The 15,052-nt window shown below is 37.0% G+C and overlaps 1 protein-coding gene and 1 pseudogene across 6 annotated transcripts in view; one reads left to right on the top strand and one right to left on the bottom strand.

The window, feature by feature from the left end:
* KDM6A (lysine demethylase 6A) overlaps window positions 1-15,052 on the top strand; it is a 209,317-nt gene that overhangs the window by 39,509 nt on the left and 154,756 nt on the right. The window lies entirely within an intron of this gene.
* LOC114216710 (UBX domain-containing protein 2A pseudogene) lies at window positions 1,061-1,698 on the bottom strand (annotated as a pseudogene).

Below are 15,052 nucleotides of genomic sequence, written 5' to 3'. Positions count from 1 at the left end.
TGTTTCCGCTGCATGTATTAACATCATCTCACAGAAGAAAGCTCCTTCAGTTTTAATGTTTTGTCACTTTGCTTTTTAACAGTCATATATCTTGGACTTTTTTCCTTGTCGGTACTTTATGTATTCTTGTATTTAAAAAAATGGCTGTTTGGTATATCCAGTATAGCTGTACTGTAATTTAATTAATTCCATATTGATGAGGATTTGTGTTTCCAGTTTTGTAGTGAACATCTTTGTATATTTTTTTTACAGTTTTGCATAGGATAAATATCTAGAAGTAGAATACTGCTGGGTCAGATGGAACGAACATTTAAAATGCCTCAGAAAAGATTGTTTACATTTGAAGTGTCAAGTATCTTTTAAAATACTCTAGATAATACGGAGTTTAACTTTTCCCCCCAGTCTTTTTTTGTGTGTGTGAATAGGCAGATTAATATTGACATTGTACTAAGCTGCACAATTTTATCCTTAAAATACATTTTAGATACTGTGCCAAAATAATATATCTTGCCATTAGAAAATAAAAATGGAGAACACTTGGAGGTTCAGGCATAGCTGTGGTGAAAGAAGTTCCTTCTAGCCTTCTGACTGTATCTCAGATGTAAAATAATTACATTGATGTTTAACCTGTCATGTATAATTTTCTTAATATATTGCTGTTTAAAAAACTGAGACAGCTAACATCTAAACAAACCACTGCTGGTTGGGAATATTTGAATGAATGATGCTGTGAATACATTTGCTAATTTATACCACATTAAGATTCTGTATGATAACAGTGATTTAATATATCTTATTGCTGAACAACTGGTATTTGAAAATAAGTATAGTTTTCTTTCTGAGTAGTCTTTTGGAAAAAGTGCATTGAATATAGTTTCCAGTCATAGTTCACTTTCCTAACTTGTACTTATTTAAAAATCTTCTCATCAGGAGGGAGTTAAATCATGCCCGAACTAAAAGTCCAGCAAATCTGACTTCCTTTCCCTCATTTTGGTTTGCATGTTCATTTACAACCATCATTTCTCTTCAAACTTTCCACTTAGTGTATCAAAAATCAATGTTATGAAAGTTCTCTAAAAGGTTCAGTGGTTTTTTGGAGTCTCTGAATGACTACAGCATTCTGTAAATTTGCTTCTTCCAATGTGAGTGTTTCTTCTAGCAATTTGAGGAAAGGAAGAGCTGTGGCCAGGGAAAAGGGAGGACTTCTTTGAGATCCTTGGTATTTTTTGATGAAGTCTTTGATGTGGCTTATCCTATGAGAAATGTTAAATTTCTGGACAATCCTTTTTCCATTGGCTAACCAGATCTGTACATTAGTGATGGGTTCCAGATTGTTTAGTTGAACAACAGACAAATTATTTTTATTCTCAACTTCAGTACTCTTTGCCTTAGAAACAATTTTTGGTGTGGTACCTTTTTTGATGGAGTTCAGAAACTGCTGACTTGCACCATCAGAGTAACTTCTGAAATCATCATTGACTGTGAATCCATTTTTCCATAATTTTATACTTACATCGACCTCTTTCTTCTGAGACATGCATTTGGCACCAACCTTCTCAGCTTCCTCAAAAAGGCTGTCAACAAAATATTCACAATTTCTTTGTTGATCATCACTAAGAGGTTGGTTGTCAGATCCTGTTTCACAAACCCATTCTTCTTTTATACTTTCGAGATTATCTACTTCTTTCATTCTTTTGTCTTACTCCGGCCGCGGCCGCACTGCCACCTCCCGGCATGGTCCTCTGTTCGCTCAGGGGCCGCGGGCGCCACCTTCCCCCCAGTCTTATTGGTAAAGCAGTATTTCATAGTTTTAACTGTGTATTTCACTATTAATGAGATTAAGTATATTTTCCCTACATTTATTGTCTATAGTAATTCCTCTTTGGTGAGTAGTCTATTCATGCCCTTTGCTCAGTTTTTTCTTTTCAGTTTCTTTTTCTTTTTTTTTTTTTTTTTTTTTTTTTGCTTGGGGGGGTGGATTTGTAAGATAGAGGCTTGTACAATTTAAACCTCTGATTAAGCAGGATATTTTCCAAATACGTACATCAAGGTTTGGAGAAGCAGTTGATATCCCCTGCATGAATACCACAGAAAGGTGGTACAGCTTTGTGACTTAAAATTTATTGCATTTCTGGGGATGGAGATGAACCCCAAATAACAGTAACCAGGCCCTGCTCAGTGTTTCCCTTGGGTGCTGAGAATGGTTGGAGGAGGAAATAGATGCTTATCAAACTTAACTATCTCCCAGGAATGTCAGTTTTACTTAGAATTTTGGGGCTAGGCAATTAGTATTTATTCCTATAAGTTATTTTAATATAATGTAAAATTTATATGAATTTTAAAGTTAGGATGTGAGACTTCAGAAATAACTTTATGTAATATTTTTATTTCCAAGATCCCTAAGTTTCTGAGCTATTAAGTGTACTTGAGGAGAAAAATGTGAGGATACAGGTGCTTATGGAATTTAACAGTGGTCACTGTGCACTGAAACATAATAAAACAGCATTTTTTAAAAGATGTTTTTTACCGTGATCCATCATAATCGATTTTACATTGCAGTTCAGCATCTATGCACAGTGATATAATAAAAAAATTTTATGAAATGTTGTTTATTCTTACAACTTAAGATCTATTAAAAAAATGTAGTCTTAATCTACTTAATTGATCCCCATTAGGTTGTGGCTTGCAGTCTGAAACTGCTTAGCATGGTACTCATTAATCTTATTTGAGGTCATCCTGAGGTGCTGTAGAGTTCAGCCTGGTCTTGTTCAGCTACTAGTTACTTACGTGACCTCAGGCAGCTTACTTCAATTCTCAGTGACTCACTTTCCTCAAACAAGGGGATACTGAAATCCGTACTATCTCATAGGGTGGTTGTGAAGTTTGAATGAGAGAATGTAGGTGACACACTCAGGCATATACATTTTCCAGTGGTGATGTGCTGTTGCAAATTCCAAAGTGGAAGGTTTTAAAACCAGGAGTACACCTCCCTTGCCCCATCCCCTTTCAAAGGAAAAAAAAAAGTCCCAGAGACATTTTTTTTTTAATAAAGATTTTATTTATTTATTTGAGAGAGAGAGAGAATGAGAGATAGAAAGCACGAGAGGGAAGAGGGTCAGAGGGAGAAGCAGACCCCCCCGCTGAGCGGGGAGCCCGATGCGGGACTCGATCCCGGGACTCCAGGATCATGACCTGAGCCGAAGGCAGACGCTTAACCAACTGAGCCACCCAGGCGCCCCAGTCCCAGAGATATTTTTATTAAAACATAGTAAGATGGCCTTAAAGATTTAGTATTGGAAGAAAAGAACAAGTACTTCAGGTATTCAGTTACTGAGCATTTGAGGCTTGTTGAATTCCTTTTATCTATGGTCCTCCTTTCTTAGTTTCCTCTTTTTTTGTCCTCTAAGTCTAAAAAGAAGAAAATGTAACATGCCTACAGACTACCACCCAGGTAGCTATTGACATTTAAAAAAAAGTAATGTGCACATATGTGTAGACAATTCACATAGCAAGGAAAGAGATAATGTAAAGCAAACCAAAAGCTTTCCCCATCTCTCTGCTATTACCAGTTTCTGTTTATCTTTGTCCTAGTACATGTTTGTGGTTGTATTTGCTTTTTCAGAAATGTATGCGGTGTTCAATAACTTGCCTTTTAAAATGGCCTCAGAGGTCTTGCCAGTATCAAAAATATATTAGTTTCATTCTTTTTTTTTTTTTAAGATTTTTACTTATTTATTGAGAGAGAGAGTGGTAGAGAGAGAGCATGAGAGGGAAGAAGGTCAGAGGGAGAAGCAGACTCCCTGCTGAGCAGGGAGCCGATGCGGGACTCGATCCTGGGACTCCAGGATCATGACCTGAGCCGAAGGCAGTTGCTTAACCAACTGAGCCACCCAGGCACCCTGTTTCATTCTTTTCAACCATTCTAGAATGTTTAACTATTTTTTTTTAAACATTTTTTTTTTAAGATTTATTTATTTATTTATTCGAGAGAGAGAGAATGAGAGATAGCACGAGAGGGAAGAGGGTCAGAGGGAGAAGCAGACTCACCGCTGAGCAGGGAGCCCGATGTGGGACTCGATTCCGGGACTCCAGGATCATGACCTGAGCCGAAGGCAGTCGCTTAACCAACTGAGCCACCCAGGCGCCCTAGAATGTTTAACTATTGTGAAAGTACTGGAATTTATTTAATCAGTCCCCTGATTGTTGGATTGTTCTATTGTTGGATATTCATTTCCAGTGTTTTCTTAAGTTTTTGTTTTGGAAAATACCAAACCATTAGAAAAGTTCAAAAGAATAGTGCAATGAATATCTGTAATTTCCTTCACCGAGATTTACCAGTTGTTAACATTTTGCCACATTTGTGTGTGTGCTGTTTCTCTTCACATTTTACTAAATCACTTGAAAGTTACCTGAATAGTCCAGCATGGATTTCCTAAGAACAAGTGCGTTGTCCAAAATATCCACAGTATAGTTCTCACCTTTTGGGAAGGTTAACATTGATAATACTGTTATCTAATATATGGTCTATATTAAAATTTCCTCATTTTCCCCATAGTGTCCCATAGTTGTTATTTTTTAAATCCAGAATCTAGAGATCACATTTTGTATTGTGTGTCTTGTCACTTTAATCTTCTTTATAGTTCCCCAGCCTTTTTTTTTAAAGTCCGTTTCTTTGCTTGTCTCATAAATTTTTGTTGAAAATTGTACATTTTCAGTAATATATTGTAGCAACTCTGGATTCTGACCCTTGCCAACCTCCTAGATTACTGTGGTTGCTGTTTAGTTTTAGTGACTTGCCTTGATTAATTCTGTAGTCTCTTTTCTCTGTAGTGTGTCACCACTGATGTCTCTGCTTGGTTGTTTTTTCCTTTAATTTTTGGTTATATATATATATTTTGAGATATTATTTATTTATTTGACAGAGAGAGAGGGATAGTGAGAGCAGGAACCCGAGCAGGGGGAGTGGGAGAAGGAGAAGCAGGCTTTCCGCTGAGCCCGAAGCGGGGCTCGATCCCAGGACCCTGGGATCATGACCTGAGCTGAAGGCAGCCGCTTAACGACTGAGCCACCCAGGCACCCCTAAGTTTTGGTTTTATTTTTAAGCTTGGCTTCCTAGAAGTCGTCTCTGGGTCAATAATAGTTTAATGATCAGCAAGTGATAAGTAAGAGGTTGTGTTTAAACACCTTGATCCAATAAGGCATCCTTTACTGAAATGTGTGTATGTTGGGAACACATTCAGAGTTCAGATTTAAAGTTCAAACTCGGCTTGAGCAAAGGTATGAGTAGACAGCTAGAGATATCTATTGTCTCTCCTGAATGTGTGTACAGTTTTCCAGACTCCCAGGAATATGTGGGAGCTTATCAAGGTCTACTATGGCTGTCTCATTCCTCAGGTCACCCAGTAAAATTTCTGGCTGATTTTATGATTGCCCCCACCAATATTGCAGCTTCAGCTTCAGGCAGCTCTGATGTTGGTCTTCCTCAGTTGTTCAGTATTGAGATGGCTGTCGTTTTATGTATTCATTTTCAAGTCAGGCCAGCCCCCTCTGCCATGGGAGCAGCTGTTTTTCACTGCTTTCTCCGATTGCCTTGGTAGAATTACTATCCCAAGGACCTTGATGGGGTAGGGGGGCTTGAGTACCCAGGTGAATACTGCAGACTCCCACTGTTTTTACTATAGTTCATTGGTTTTTCTTGAATAACTCTTAGTTTGTTGTATGTCATTTTCCAGAGTCCTGAAATGTTCTTTTGTCTTCTTTATTTTATTTAGAAATTACCATGTAGTCAAATGGACTTTTTTCTTTTGGTATATTCTATAAACTTTAACACATGTATTGAGTGGTGTAACCCCTATCACCTTCAGAATACAGAATTTATACTATGCTTTTGTGTAATCACACCCTCCCCCAACTCATAACCCCTGGCAACTGCTAATTAGTTTCTATGGCTATAGCTTTGTCTTTTTGAGAATATCATATCCGTGGAACCACAGAACATGTAACCTCTTGAGACTGACTTTTTGTACTTAGCATTAATGTCCTTGAAATCCATCCAAGTTGTACGTTTATGGATAGGTCACCTTTTTTTGTGCTGAGCAGTATTTCATTTATGGATATACAGCAGTTTTTCCATTTACCTGTTGAAGAACACTTGGGTTGTTTCCAACTTTGGGGCAGTTATGGGTGGAGCTGTAATAAACATTCATGTACAGGTTTTTGAGGGAGCATGAGTTTTCATTTCTCTAAGATAAATAGGAGTGGGATGGCTGGATCATATGGTTAAGTGTGTGTTTAAATTTAATTGCCAGTGTATTTTTCAAGAGCAGCAATACCTTTTTTTTTTTTTTTTTTTTTTGGCGATGGTGGGGCTTATATACATGGAATGTTTATTTTGTCCTTTCTCTAACTTGGCCGTGCTCTCAGACCACCCCCTTTTTTCTTTTTTTTTCTTCTTTAAGTGGTGATCCTCACATATTTTCTTATCCGAGATACAGTTTTTTGTTTTGTTTTTCCATTTTGAGTTTTGGGTCTCTGCTTATAACCAAATGACACTAAAAAATTCATTTTATCCAGTGACCCCACTTCTAGGTATATATCCAAAAGAATTAGAAGCAGAATTTTGAAGAGATATTTGCATGCTCATGTTTATTGCAACATTATTCACAGATAAGAGGTGGAAATAACCCGAATGTACATCAATGGATGAATGGATAAAGAAGGTAGAGTGTGTGTGTGTGTGTGTTCCTTCCTTGAAGAAGGAAATCTGTTACATGCTACAGTGTGGGTGAACCTTGAGGACCCTTAGGCTAAATGAAGTAAGCTGGTCACAAAAGGACAAATACTGTATGATTCCACTCATATGAAGTATCTGAACTAGTCAAAATAACAGAAACAAAGTAGAAAGGTGGTTGCCAAGGGTGGGTGTGGGAGTGGATGGGGGGAAGGGAGTGATAAGTGTTTAATGGGTATAGAATTTCATTCAGTATCTGAATATACTTAACACTCCTGAACTGTACACTTATAAATGGTTAAGATTGTAAATTTAATGTTATATGTTTTTTTCCATGTTAAAATACCAAAAACTAAAAAACAACAACAACAACAGTGCAAGTGTCTACAAAAATCCTATTTTTTTTTTTTTAAGATTTTATTTGTTTGACACAGACAGCGAGAGAGGGAACACAAGCAGGGGGAGTGGGAGAGGGAGAAGCAGGCTTCCCGCCGAGCAGGGAGCCTGATGCTGGGCTCGATCCCAGGTCATGACCTGAGCCGAAGGCAGACACTTAACGCCTGAGCCACCCAGGTGCCCCTACAAAAATCCTATTAAAATTGATTTTATTTTATGTTCTTTTAGTTGGGGGGATGTCTTAAAAATGTTTTTCATCAGTGACTTAATGTCACTTAGTTTTCTCTTCTTAGCTACCAAACTCCTAAAGCTAGCATTGAGTTGATGAAAAGGAATCTAAGCACAGGAGATGGAGACAGTCATTAGTCTTCTCTTCAATCAGAATCCTCTTGTTAGGTCTGTTCTTTTTCCAGGTATGGGACTTTCCATCAAATACCTGATAGGCTGTATAAAACAGAATAGAGAACAAGCTACCTTTGTGTTAAAGACAGGCATTTATCCAGTGTTATTGTTTTGCTTTAATACCTTGGAGCCAAGATATGGATGCCTGCCTCAGTCTGCTGATTTGTCTCAAACTGAGAAGCTTGCCTATATATTCTGATGATAGCTTTTAGATCTTTGCTGTTTCACCTTAGACTAGTGGTTCTTCTTGCTCTAGGTAGCCTTTTGCTATTGCTACTTGTGTCCTGATGACATTTAGGTACATGATAGTCTCCTTAGATTTTACTTATATCTTACTTGACCTTTCAGCAACATTCATCACAGTAGACTGTTCTTGCACTTCTAAAGCTTATTTCTTCTTTCAGTTTCTTTGACATACCAAGGTTTCCTGATACTTATTTTATTTAACTGGCCCCCCCCTTTTTTAACCTACTTAACTTCTTTTAGTCCTATAGGCCCCCCCCATGTTTAATTGTATTTTTTAAGACCTTTATTTGCCTGTCTTACCTATATATATATTTTTTTTTTTTAATTAAGAAAACACATGGGGTGTCTGGCTAGAGTGGTCAGACATTACATTACCTGTGGGGTGGCAGGATGGGGGATTCTGGCTAAAGCAGTTTAGTAGGATTCTTGCTAATAGTGGACAATGCATGAGAGAAACACAAATCCAAATGTTGAGGCCTAGTTGAAAATGAGCTTAGAGGAGCCTGAGTTGAGTTTGCTCAGGGAGGGAATCTTTGTCACTATGCACTGAGCTAAGAAAAAGTGATATGTCTAGAAAACTGTTAGGAGAAGGCAGAGATTAGGTAAGGGTGGTTGGTGATACTGTATCATGCAAGGCCTTGCATTTTCTATTATTCCTGTATAGGCAACTAGTTCTCTTTTTTCTCTTCCATTATAATATATGTAATACTCGGCCTTTTTTGGGACTATGTACCATCCTGGAGAGCCAAGTCTTTCATTTAATAAAGCATCATGGCAGGCAAGAGGGTGATGTTATGTACTGAATATCATTCATGCACATCCTATTCTAAGTGATTTGTAGTACAGCATTTAAAACATCTTCATAAAGAATCCAGCAGTTGGTTTTGGAAAGAGCAAAATACACATACCTCTCTAGTAAAGCTTAGGGAGAGAGCAAAGAGGGGGAGCATAAATATAAAACATCAGGAATGAGAAAGGGATACAGCCATAATTAAAAACTATATGATGTACAGCGAAACAGTAATTAACTTTAAAATCTTAGTGAAACAAGTGGTCTGTGACAAAGATGCAAATTATGAACTATGATTCATAAAGTTCACGGTGGTAGAAAAAAGTTTTCCAAAATTCCAACTTTTGCTTGAAATCTTAAATTGTGGGATCAACTCATTTAATCCTTCAGTAATCCTTTGAGGTAGTTGCTCTAAAATATCCCTTTTGTACAGAGCACCAGAGAGATTAAGTGACTTGCCCAAGGACACACAGTGCAAAGCTAAAATCCAAACCTACCTAGCCAAGTTTCCAGAGCCCACACTTTTATCTGCTGCACTTAGCTCTGATGGCATTAAAAAGAGTAAAATATTTGGGTACTTTGGCATTACAAAACTATTAGTAGCTTTAATGCCCCTGGGGAGCATTAGGCTCAAAAGTCATTCAGATGAGTAAGACCTGGTTAAGTCACGCTTGATGTCAGATTGACATAGAAGGATACTGGACAGGAAACAGCATGCCAGCAGAGCAGTGACAGGCATTCCTTGAGAATCCTTGCAATTTTGTCTAGGGGTTAGTTTTTGGTTCATGAAGTGACAGCTCAGGTGTGAGAGAATGAGACTCACATAGGTGGGTGCAGAGCTACTCTGCCGTATTAGTTTCCTGTGGTTGCTGTGAGAAATTACCACAAACTGGGTGGTTTAGAACAACAGAAATTTATTCTCACAGTTCTAGAGGCCAGAAGCCTGAAATCAAGGTTGGCATGACAGCAGGGCAGTTCTCTCTGGAAGCTCTAGTGAAGAATCAGTTCCTTGCTTCTTTGGCATTTTCTGCTGGCAGGTCTTCACATCTCTGTGTGTCTCTCTGAAAACCTTTACTACTCTTTTAAAAGGATACAAGTGATTGCATTTAGGGCCCACCTAGATAATCCATAATAAGTACCTCCTCTCAAGATCCTTAAATTAATCACATATTTTGCCATATAAGGTCATCTTTTGTTCATCCTACCACATCTGCTTCGAACACACATACCTACCCTTAAATAGGAACTAATATCTTCCGTAATTTTTATGGGCATACTCTCCCTGCAGTCTCAGTAGTGATATGCTCAGTTAAAAGAGCCCCTATGCTGAGGGAATGTCAAAGCTATAGAACCCTACCAGATATTCACAGCTCATTTTGCAGTTCTCTCACTTTAGATTTCATCAGTAGGACTTTTTACCATGGTTGGTGTTGCTGGTAACACAACTGATGGTTCCACCTTTATCAGGTTTTAGCAGTACAAGAACTAGTTAACCCATAGTCTGATTTGTCCATAAAGAAAAATGGGTTTTGTTGTAGTAACTTATTACTTAGAATATGTCATAAACTGCTATACATTGTTGATTTATAACCTTTCATGATTTAGTGATACTGTCATAGGCTTTGGGAGTGGAAGTGAGTTGGTGATGGTATACTGAGTTCTTTCCTTTTTCTTTCTTTCTAAAGATGAGGGTGTGTCCTTGTAAGATTTGTTTCAGGTTTTGCAGATACTAAAAAGATACTGTAACCTTTGAATAGTAGGCAAAAGATGTTTTTAAGGATTGGAGAAACATAAGTAACATGGTTTGGGGCAGTTAGGCAAGCATCAAAGAAGGAGCAGGAGAGTACTACCAGTTATTCCAGTGTCAAGAGACATTGCAATATCAAAAAATTAAATTCATTAATACTATCATCAATCATATTGGAAAAGGCCCTAAATTTTGGGAAGCTGTCAAGCTCACAGTGGAGGTCGATACAAGTTTTCCAAAATTCTGATTTGTGCTTTAACTCTCAAGTTTGATCATTGGCAAGAAATTACTGTTACTTGCTTCTCTTGAAATGACAGGCTCATTTCATTTGTTTTCAAGACAATGTCTTCCAGATACCTAAGTCAAAGTAAGCATAGTTTGTTAGTCATTCTTTTGAATAAAAATGGTGTTCCATGAAAAGAGGCCAGTTCAATTCACAACTTAAAACAATCTCACATGTACTTTCCCACAATATGGCCACTGTACTTCAGTATGGAGTGGAAGTGCTTTTTTTTTTAAGATTTTATTTATTTATCAGAGACAGCACGAGAGCATGAGCACAAGCAGGGGCAGAGGGAGAGGGAGAGGGAGAAGCAGACTCCCCACTGAGCAGGGGGAGCCTGATGCTGGGTAGATCTCAGGACCCCAGGATCACGACCTGAGCTGAAAGCAGATGCTTAACCGACTGAGCCACCCAGGCGCCCCTGGAGCAGAAATGCTTTAAATGTAGTTCCCACTTTAACCATTCACATTATTCAAACTGTGTGTACTCAAGGGTTGACATTTAATAAAATGACTTTTACTGTTTCATCAAGGATATTCTTAAGTTGAAATTGGCATTAACAACAAGAAAAAACTATACTTGCTTGGTGGTGAAGAATATGATGATTTCTGGTTCAGTTTGGTGCCTCTGGCTTAACTCCTGCTAAATTGCCAACAGTTTTACTCACCATTAATTTTGGATCATCAAGATAAATGTCAGCAGAGTTAAAAAGAGAAATAACATCTTAGTACTACAGTGAAAATAATTTTGACTCAGCAGACACCCTGAAAGAGTGTAGGAGACTACCAGTTGTCCATGAACCACACTTTGAAAACAGCTGCTTTGGGGGATTACAGCATTTTTTTTTTTTAAAGATTTATTTATTTTATTTTGGAGATTGTGAGAGCATGAGTGCAAGTGCCAGTTGGGGGAGGGATAGAGTGAGAGAGAGGGAGAATCCTCATGCCAACTTCGCTGAGTGCAGAACCCGACGTACGGCTCCATCCCAGGACCCTGAGATCATGACACGAGCCAAAATCAGGAGTCAGCTGCCTAACCTACGGCGAGCCACCTAGCTGCCCCCACAGCATGTATTTTTGACTTAATTAAAGTCTGATTGGTACATCTTCCCTTTTCTTGGGCAATGTAAGATTTTTGGAACCTTTACTCTTCTCCCCTCGCCTTTTATTTTATTGTTGTATATATTAATTCTGTACATGTTTTAAACATAAAATATTACTGTTAAAGTTGTCACCTACGTGTTTAAGATTTATTTGCTTATCATTCCTTCATCCCTTACCTTCCTTTTGAGATCGTTTTCTTTTCTGTATGTGTGTTGGCTGTATTTATAGATCTGAATATGTCTTTACCTCATGAAGTATGTATTGAGATCTTGTTGTTTTGCATATGGGCTTTCAGTTTTTCCACCACCATTTGTTGAAAAGACAGTCCTTTTTCTATTGAATTCAGCCTTTGCACCTTGTCAAAAAACAGTTGCCTATATTGGCGTGGTTCTGCCTGTTGATTCTGTTGTTCCATTGATCTATATGTTTCTCTTTAATACCACACTGTCTTGATTAGAGTAGCTTACTCTATTGTCTTGAAATTGGGTAATATGAATCCTCTGACTTTGTTCTTTTTCAGAATTGTTTGCATATTCTACTTTTTCCTTTGCACATAACTTTTAGATCACTTTGTCGAGATGTACAAAGGAGCTTGCTGGGATTTTTATTGGGATTGCATTGAATCTATATAAATTAGGGAGAATTGATATATTTGTAATGTTTTCTATTTTGTGAACATGGTGTCTTTCTCTGATTATTTTGGTGTTCTTTGGTTTCTTTAATCAGTCAGTGTTTTGTTGTTTTCCACCCACAGATTACACACATATTTTGTTAGATTTATACCTAAGTACTTCATTTTGGGGGGTTACTATTGTAAGTGGTATTTCTTTAAATTTCAGATTCCAGTTGTTCATTGCTGGTATATAGGAATACAATTGACATTGTATCTTGAGCTTGAATATTACACTTAACAGTTCTAGTAATTTCTTAATTTTAATTTTTAAAGATTTTATTTGTTTATTCATGAGAGACAGAGAGAGAGATAGGGAGCCCAATGCAGGACTCTGGGATCATGTCCTGAGCCGAAGGCAGACGTTTAACTGACCGAGCCACCCAGGTTCCCTAATTTCAACTTTAAGTTGTCACAGTCTAGCTTCAAATTATATTATACTATGTCATGGGAAGTATGGACCTTAACAAGAATGTACTTCCATCTCTCCCATTCTAGTCTTGGGATGATTGTCATACATTTTACTTCTACATATGTTATAAACCCTGCAACACATTGTTACTGTTTTTTACTAAAGTCCTTTTGGTTTTTTTTGGAGAGAGAAAGAGAGTGAACGAGCATGGGGAGGGGCAGAGGGAGAGAGAGAGAGAGAATCCTAAGCTGGCCCCATGCCCAGTGCAGATCATGATGGGGAGCTCGATCTGACAACCCTGAGATCATGACCAGAACCGAAATAGAGTTGGATGCTTAACCGACTGAGCCACCCAGGCGCCCCTGTTTTTTACTTTTATTAGCCTTTCTTAAAAAATAAACTTTGAGGTAAAATTTACATATATTTAATTTCACTTGTTTTAGAGGTGTTTGATGAATTTTGACAAGTGTATACACTATGTGGTCTTTGAGACTGGCCTCTTTTATTCAGCATAATACCTTCAAGATTCATCCATGCTATATCAGTAGTTTATTCCTTTATTTTGATAAATAGAATTCCACTGTATAGATGTACCATAGTTTTGTTTATCCACTTACCTGTTGAAGGATATTTGGTTTCCAGTTTTCATTGATTATGAATAAAGCTGCTATATAAATATAGATTTTGGTATGTATGTATAGGTTTTGGTATGAACATAAGTTTTCTTTAGGGTAAATAACTTAGGAGTGAGATTGCTGGGTCATGTGATAGATGTATATTTATACTTATTGTCAAATTGTGTTTTAAAGTGACTGTACTGTTTTGCATTCTCACTAGTAGTGTGTAAGAGTTCCAGTTGTTCTGCAGCCTCATTAACACTTGGTATTGTCCCATTTAAAAAATTTCATGAACCTTGAGGGCATTATGCTAATGATTAAGTCAAGAAGAGAAAAGACAAGTACTATATGATCTCGCTATAACTGTATGTGGAATCTAAAAAAGTAGAACTCAGAAGCAGGGAGTAGATTGGTGTTTGCCAGGGGAGATGTTGGTCAAAAGGTACAAACTTCCACTTGTAAATGGATAAATTCGGGGGAATCTAATGTATAGCATGGTAATTTTAGTTAATACTGTATTATTGTATTCTTGAGAGCTGCTTAGTGAGTGGATCTTAAATGTTCTCATCACGTGTGACTATATGAGGTGTTAGATTTGCTAACCTTATTGTGGCAGTCATTTCACAATATATACATAAATCATCACATCGCAAACCATAAACTTAACACGATGTTTATGTCAGTTAAATCTCAATAAAGTTAGAAATTTTTTTAGCCATTCAAATAGGTATGTAATGATATCTCATGGTTTTAATTGATTTCTGTAGCTTTATAATGGGTCTTAAAATTGAGTCATAGTCCTTCAACTTCATTCTTTTCCAGAATTATTCTGACTATCCTAGTTTCTTTGTTTTTACATTTAAATTTTATGACCACTTCATTTGTATCTACAGAAAAATCCTGCTGGGATTTTGATTGGAATTGCATTAAATCTATAAATTAGTTTGGGGAGAGTTATTTTAATGCTATCAAATCTGATTGATGAACACAGTATCTCTCTGCACTTATTTGGGTTGTCTTTGAATTTTTTCAGTAGTGTTTTGTAGTTTTCAGCATACGGATTCTGTTACACGTACTTTGTTAAGAGTTATACCTATGTATTTCATATTTTTGGAGCTATTATAAATGGTATTTTAAAAAATTTTGTTTCTAATTATTCATTGTTAAGGTGTAGAAATACAATTAATTTTTTGTATATTGACCTTGTTAAACTTGCTTATTAGTGATAGGAGGTCTTCCCCCTGGCCTAGATTTTTTGGGTCAGTTGTGTTTTAAGGAGACATTAAAAAAAAAAATGAGAAAAATATCTTTTGTAATTGTCTATGCAGTTATCATTTCCAGTGGGCTTTATTCTGTGTTCTGCATCAAGATTTTCATCTGGTATAACTTACCTTCTGCCTGAGAATTTTTTTTTTAAATTAAAAAAAATTCTTAGAAATTCTTAAAAGTTCATTTCTTAGACTGTAGGTCTACTGGTGTTGAATTCTTTCAGTTTTTGCATATCTGGAAAAGTATACTTTTACCTTCTTTTTTTAAAAGATAATTTTGCTGAGTATAGAATTGTAAGTTGACAGACTTGTTTTCCTTTCAGTAACTGTAAAGATGTTATTCCACTTTACTCTGGCTTGCATTGATTCAGGCAAGAAGATTTCCTGT

Source organism: Eumetopias jubatus, unplaced genomic scaffold (assembly GCF_037043125.1).
Source record: "Eumetopias jubatus isolate StellerSeaLion01/CBP00866 unplaced genomic scaffold, mEumJub1_p1.0 scaffold_11, whole genome shotgun sequence".
Classification (NCBI taxonomy): Eukaryota; Metazoa; Chordata; class Mammalia; order Carnivora; family Otariidae; genus Eumetopias; species Eumetopias jubatus.
The sequence above is the reverse complement of the archived record's forward strand: the minus strand, read 5'-3'. Positions and strand labels throughout refer to the sequence as shown.